General features: G+C 35.6%; 1 long non-coding RNA gene across 1 annotated transcript in view; it reads left to right on the forward strand.

Moving 5' to 3' along the window:
• The window catches only part of LOC111531578, a 41662-nt gene extending 35070 nt beyond the window's left edge, over window positions 1-6592 (forward strand). Inside the window, exon 3 of the long non-coding RNA XR_002728318.1 lies at window positions 6540-6592. This is a non-coding gene — a long non-coding RNA (uncharacterized LOC111531578). The remainder of the gene's footprint in view (window positions 1-6539) is intronic.
• The last annotated feature ends 223 nt before the right edge of the window (window positions 6593-6815 follow it).

Consider the following 6815-nt stretch of genomic DNA (forward strand, 5'->3'; position numbering starts at 1 on the left):
ATTAGTGATAAAGATAAAATGTCATCTTTAAGATAAATCTTGAAAGAAGCCAGTACAAGGGGACAGGGAGTGGGGTAGGTTAGGCAGGTGGTGGAAGACACATTACCTAAAGAGGAACAATTATAAGAAAGACAGCAGATTTCTTGTTGGAAACGATGCAAGTTTTAAGACATCAGAAAAAAATATCTTTAAAAGCACTGAAAGAAACCTGTTAACCATGCTAACAATGGACACAGGAAAGCTAAGCTGGCTATATCAATACATGCAAAGTAAATTTCAGACCAGTGAGGATCTTTTCATAATGTTAACCAGCTTAATTCATTAAAAATACGTAATAATCTTATATAATGAGGTTCAAAAATACATGATGCAAACACTGATAGAGCTTAGACAAATCCACGATTATAGTTGGAGATTTCACTACCCTTCTGTCTTAGTCTATTTTGTGTTGCTATAAAGGAATATCTAAGGTTGGGTAATTTTTAAAGAAAATAGTTTTACTTGGCTTATAGTTGTTCAGGTTATACAAGAAGCATGGAGCTAGCATTTGCTTCTGATGAGGGCTTCAGGGAGCTTCTACTCATGGCAGAAGGCAAAAGGGAGCCAGCAAGTACAAAGATTGCATGGCAAGAGAGAAAACAAGGTGTGGGGAGGTTCCAGGCTCTTTTTAACAACCAGCTTTTGTGGGAACTAAGAGAGCAAGAACTCACTTTCCCTCATCTCAGGGAGGATACTAATCTATTCATGAGGTATCAGCCCCTGTGACCCAAACACCTCCCATTAGGCTCCACTTCCAACATTGGGGATTAAATTTCAACCTGAGGTTTGGAGGTGTATCCAAACTATAGTAGCAACAAATTATAGAAAAGTAGAAGGTTAGTGAGATTAGAAAAGACTAAAAAAGCACTTTCAATGAAATTGACCTAAATGATATTTATAGAGCACTTCATCCAAAGTATTGGAATAAATATTTTTCCCAGTACAGATAGAACATTTATCATGATAGACCATATTCTGGCTCATAAAACAAACCTGAATACTTTTTAAAAATAGTAAAATTATACAAATATATTCTGATCAATATGGAATTGAATTAGAAACCAGTAACAGAAAGACATCTGAAAAGTTCCCAAATATTAAAAAAAAAAAACCCTGAACAATACACTTAAATTACCCATGGGTCAAATAGGAACTCATAAGAAATGGAAAATACTTTGAAGTGAATAAAAATGATAATGCAAAATACCAATTTTGCAGATTGCAGCTGAAGTAGTAGTGCTCAGAGGACAATTTATACTATGAAAGGTTATATTAGAAAAGAAGAAAGGGCTCATATCAATAATCTAAACTTCTACTTTAAGAAACTATAAAGTAAAAGCAAATTAAGCTCAAAGTAAGGAGAAAGAGGGACATAAACATAAGGGTAGAAATCAATAAAATATTATGTAAAACAGAAAAACAAGAGAGAAAATCAACAAAACCAAAAGCTAATTTTTTGAGTAGATCAATAAAATTGTTAAACCTCTAGTCAGACTATTCAGGAAAAAAACAAAACAAAACAAAGAAGACACAATTTACTAATATCAGGAATGAGAGGGGTGATACCACTGCAGATTTTACGGATAATGAAAGGATATTATAGACAATTTTAGGCTAATAGTTTCAACAACTTAGATGAAATCAGCAAGTTCCTTAAAAGATGTAAGCTACCAAAGCTCACTCAAGAAGAAAGAATTTGTAGTTGAAAACCTTTCTGCATAAAAAATTCTAGGATCAGACAGCTTTTCTGGTCATTTTTACCCAATATTGAAGAAAGAAATAATACCAACCCTACGCAAACATTTCCAGAAATATAAAGATGAAGGGATACTTTACAACTCAGTCTATGAGCCAGCATTACCCTAAGACGAAAACCAGTCATAATCAATACAAGTAAAGAAAACTATATATCAATATCTCTTACAAGCATATGCATTAAAATGTTTAACTAATTTTATGAAATCAAACCCAGTAATACATTTAAAAGATACTACATCATAGTTAAGTGAAATTTATTCAAGGATTGCAAAGTTGGATTAATATTTGAAAATGTCAGTATATAATAATTCACCATATTAACAAAGAAGATCCGTATAATTATCTTAGTAATGTAGCAAAAACACATTCGGCAATATTCAATGTCCATTCCTGGTGTTAAAGATAGAAACTTCTATGCAAACCTGCCAGAGAAGAGAGCATCTTCAAACTGATAAATGGAAAACCTACTGCTAGTATCACACTGAATGCTGAAAGACTGAATGCTTTTGCCCAAAGATCAGGAGTAAAGTAAAGGTGTCTACTTTCACCATTTCTGTTCAACATTTTACTGGAGACCATACTGAATACAATAAGGTGTGAAAATACATAGAAGACGTATGTATTTGGAACAAAGATATTTTATTCCCAGACTACAGGATCATCTCTGTAGAAAATCAAAAGGGATCTACAAAAAAGCTACTAAAAGTAATAAGTGAGTTTAGCAAGGTTGCAGGATACAAGGTCAATATACAAAAATCAATTTTTTTTTTTACCCTAGCAACAAACAAAAGAAAATTGAAAATTTTTAAATATTATTTTCAATGCCATCAAATAATATAAAATACTTAGGAATAAATTTGACAAACAACATGGAAAACATGTACATAATATTGCTGAAAGAAATTTTCAAAGACCCAAATAAGTGGAAAGATATGTTTATGGATCAGAAAGCTCAATAATGGTAAGATTTCAGTTCTCTCCAAATGGATCTAGAGATTCATCATAATCCCATTCAAAATCCCAGTAGGCTTCTTTATAGATATTGACAAGTTGATTCTAAAATTTACATAGGAATTCAAATAGATGTGTCAAAAACAACTTTCACAAAAAACAAATAACTGTCTGGTTTTAAGATTTATAGTAAAAGTATAATAATCAAGACAGTATAGTATTGGTGTAAAAACAAACTTATATACCAATAGAACAGAATAGAGAGTCCAAAATAGACCTACACATATAAGGTCCTTTAATTTTTCACAAAGATAGCAAGGCAATTTAATGGGGAAATCTTTTTCAACAAACAATGCTGAAACAATGGAATGATCACATACAAAAAAAATAGGGCCTCAGCCCTTATCTCATGCTATGTACAAAAATTAACTCAAAATGGACCAAAGACTTAAAAGTACGAGCTAAAAATATAAAACTTCCAGCACAACACTTAATAGAAACTCTAAGTGACTTTACATCTGGCAAAGATTTTCTAAATAGAATACAGGAAGCATGAGAACTTAAGCAAAATTGATCACTGGACTTCATCAAAATTGGAAACTATTGTTTCCTAAAAAGTACTATTAGTAAAATAAAAAGGTAAGTCACAGATGGGAGACAGCATTTACAAATCACATATCCAATAAAGGGATTGTGTCTAGAATATGTAAAGAATTTTTATAACTCAGTAATAAGAAGATAGGCAATACACTAAAAATAGGCAATAGATTAGAATAGACACTTCACAAAAGAAGAAATACAAATGGCAAATATGCACATGAAAAGATGTTCAACACCATTAGTCATTAAAGAAATGTGAATGAAAACCACAGTGAGATATCATTACACATCCATTAGAACGTCTGAAATGAAAAGACTGACCATACCAATGTTGGTGAGGATGTGGAACAACTGGAATTTTCATTCATTCCTCATGGGAATATGAAATGGTATGTTCGCTTTGGAAAACAATCTGGCAGTTTCTTAAAAAGTTAAACATATACCTACCTTACAACCCACTCATTCTTCTCCTAGCTATTTACCCAAGAGAAATGAAAATATATACACTAACCCACAAATGCTCATTGCAGCTTTATTAAAAACAGCCCCAAACTGTAAACAACCCAAATGTTCATCAACAGGAGAATGGATAAATAAATTGTGGCATATTTGTACAGTGGGATGCTACTCAGCAATTTAAAAGAGCAAACTGTTGATGCATGCACAACATGGATGAGTCTCAAAATAATTATTTTGAGTGAAATAAGCCAGAAAAAAAAGAGTACATCCTGTCTGAATCCTTTTATATAAAATTCTAAGAAATGCAAGTTAACCTGTGTTGATAAAAGCAGATCAATGACTGCTTAGGGACAGTGTGTGGGCTGTTTGGTTTACCAAAGGGTGTCTCGAAACTTTTGTTGGTGATAGATATGTTCATTATCTTGATTGAGGTGATAGTTTCATGGGTGTATACATGTGTCAAAATTCATCAAAATATATATTTTAAATATGTGCAATTTATTACATGCTTCAATACAACTGTAATAAAAAGTAAGAGCAAGACTAAAGAGAAATTATGATAAATGTAGCACAGTGGAGTGGTATGATTGATTACACTGAATTGAAAAAAGAATAGGAAGTGATAAAGCTGAGATTAGGTATAGACCACTGTTTTTTTAGGCTTAAAAGATGAGAGGAGCTTTAATAGTAGATGAAGGGGGCAGGGGTGCCAACAAAAGATTTCTAAAGAAGAGGGACAGTTGAGCATATGAATAACCTGAGGTTAGGAAACTGGTAGGGAGAGAGGGAATAAAGAGTCATGAAAGAGAATGGATAATAGTGTAAGCAAGGTTCTAGGGGAGATAGGAGAAGGAAAATTAGAGGAGGGTGTACAGAGCAAAGGTGGAGAAACTAGAGGATGAGGGCCAGTTCTTCTGAAAGTAAAAGAGAAACGCGAAGTGAGAGCTAGTGAAGCCAAAGAGACCTTTGTAAGTACGGGGGCAAGGAGCTGAAGTTAGCCTCGAACTCCTTTATGAAGTAGGAGTCTGAGCCATTGTATGTGGTGTGGTGACAGTAGAGTGAAAGGGGCTGTTGTTTGAGAGGAGTGATGAAAAATCTTGGAGTACAGATAGGAGGAAGATTGGAGAAAGAGGTGACCTGAGGCATGTGAAAGGATTGCAGGGTGGCCAGAAGGACCAACTGAGGCTGGAAATTCTGTTAGAGGCAACAATACTTGGGGTGCTGCTCCTTTCTCCCATAGTGGCCATTGTGACATCAGAGAAATCATTGGTTTGGAGAGACTCAAAACTGAGGCTAAACAGTGCAGATGTGGTCATTGGAGGGCAAGGGGACGAAGAGGCAGTCAATACTAAATCAATATGCTCCAAGATGTAGGCTGGACAAGGAAAAAAGTGAAGAGAAAAGGAAGGTCTTGGGCACTGGACCCCTCAGTGAAGCCAAAGAGCAAATGGCACGGACCCAGCCTTCATTAGGAGATTTGGGCCTCCATGGGATATTGGAGTTGAAGCCACGCCCAGTGATGCCAAGTGAATGGGAGTGGTTGAGGCGCTCAGAAGTTAAAGGTCAGAGAGATATGAGGCCAGGGTGTTTGAGGCGGGACTTCCATGTGTATATTGTTGAGGACACCCAGGATGAGGACAGAACTTGCAGTGTCAAGGAAGCCTGTGAGCTGGTCCTCAGAGTTCAGGAAATGATCATCACAAGGGTGGTAGATACAGGTATAGTATGATGCTCTATGTCTTAATGGAATTTCATGCCCTGAAATCTAGTGGAAAAAATAGTTCTACTACTGAAAAGATTCATTTTAATTTGATTAAATTCTAGGAACAAAGTTTCAATACAGTCAATTTTGTTTTTTTTTTTTTTTTCCTATGCCAGTTTTCTGAAGGGGTAGTTTGAACACTTAGTTCATTGCATCTCTGAGAGAACAGATTAAGATAATGAATTTAAAATGCTCAACCCAGAGCCTGGCACCTAGTAAGTGATCAGTAAATGGAAGCAGCAGCTATTAATATTACTGTGCTTTTGATTTGTTTTACCCATTAAGTAATGTTATCTCTTTGAAGACTTATTTCTACAGCCTAGGGATTTTCTCTGGAGCTATAAGACACAGTTCTGTATCTGCAAATGACAAATCCTCTGACACCTAAAGACAGCCAAGACATCTCTCAACCCTAGGCAAAATATCCCCAATTTCTCCCCTGCTCCTCCAAGGATCTCCTTTCCAGAATCCCAGTGAAAAAAACACAAAGCAAGTTCAGTCATAACTTGTCTGGTTTCACAGGTTCACAGCTAGAGAGAAGTTTAGCCTCAGGACAAATTGTACCTTGAGTCTCGCTCATACATGATTTAGATGATACTTTGCACTTAAGACTTTAGAGTTGTTGTTGGACTCAGTTAAGACTTTTGGGTCTGTTGAGATGGACTGCATATATTTTGCATGTGAGAAAGACATGAATTTTGGGGGGCTAGGGGCAAAATGTTATGGAATGAAAGTTTGTGTCCCCCCAGAACTCATATGTTGAAGCCATAACTCCCAATGTGTTGGTAGTTAGAACGGGATCTTGGGAAGGTTAGATGATGTAATGATTACAGAGCCCTCATGATGGGATTAGTACACTTATAAGAAGTGATATCGGAGAACTAACTCTCTCTCTCTAGAAGCAATATCAGAGAACTAGCTTTCTCTCTCTCTCTCTCTCTCTCTCTCTCTGCGCCATGTGTGGATACAGTGAGAAAGCAATCATCTGCAATCTGGGAAGAGAGCCCTCATTGGAATTCAACCATGCTAGCACCCTGATCTTGGACTTCTAGCCCCCAGAACTGTGAGAAAATTAATTTCTGTTATTTAAGCCACCCAGTCCATGGCATTTTATTATGGTAGCTAGAGCTAAGATGTGTATCTTTACTAGAGTTCTGACTTTACATAGTATCCTTAGCATGTGCATATGTCACATTTTACTTATTCAGTCTTTTAGTGATAGAAATCTAGATTGCTTTCAGTGCTA

Source organism: Piliocolobus tephrosceles, chromosome 12 (assembly GCF_002776525.5).
Source record: "Piliocolobus tephrosceles isolate RC106 chromosome 12, ASM277652v3, whole genome shotgun sequence".
Lineage (NCBI taxonomy): Eukaryota > Metazoa > Chordata > Mammalia > Primates > Cercopithecidae > Piliocolobus > Piliocolobus tephrosceles.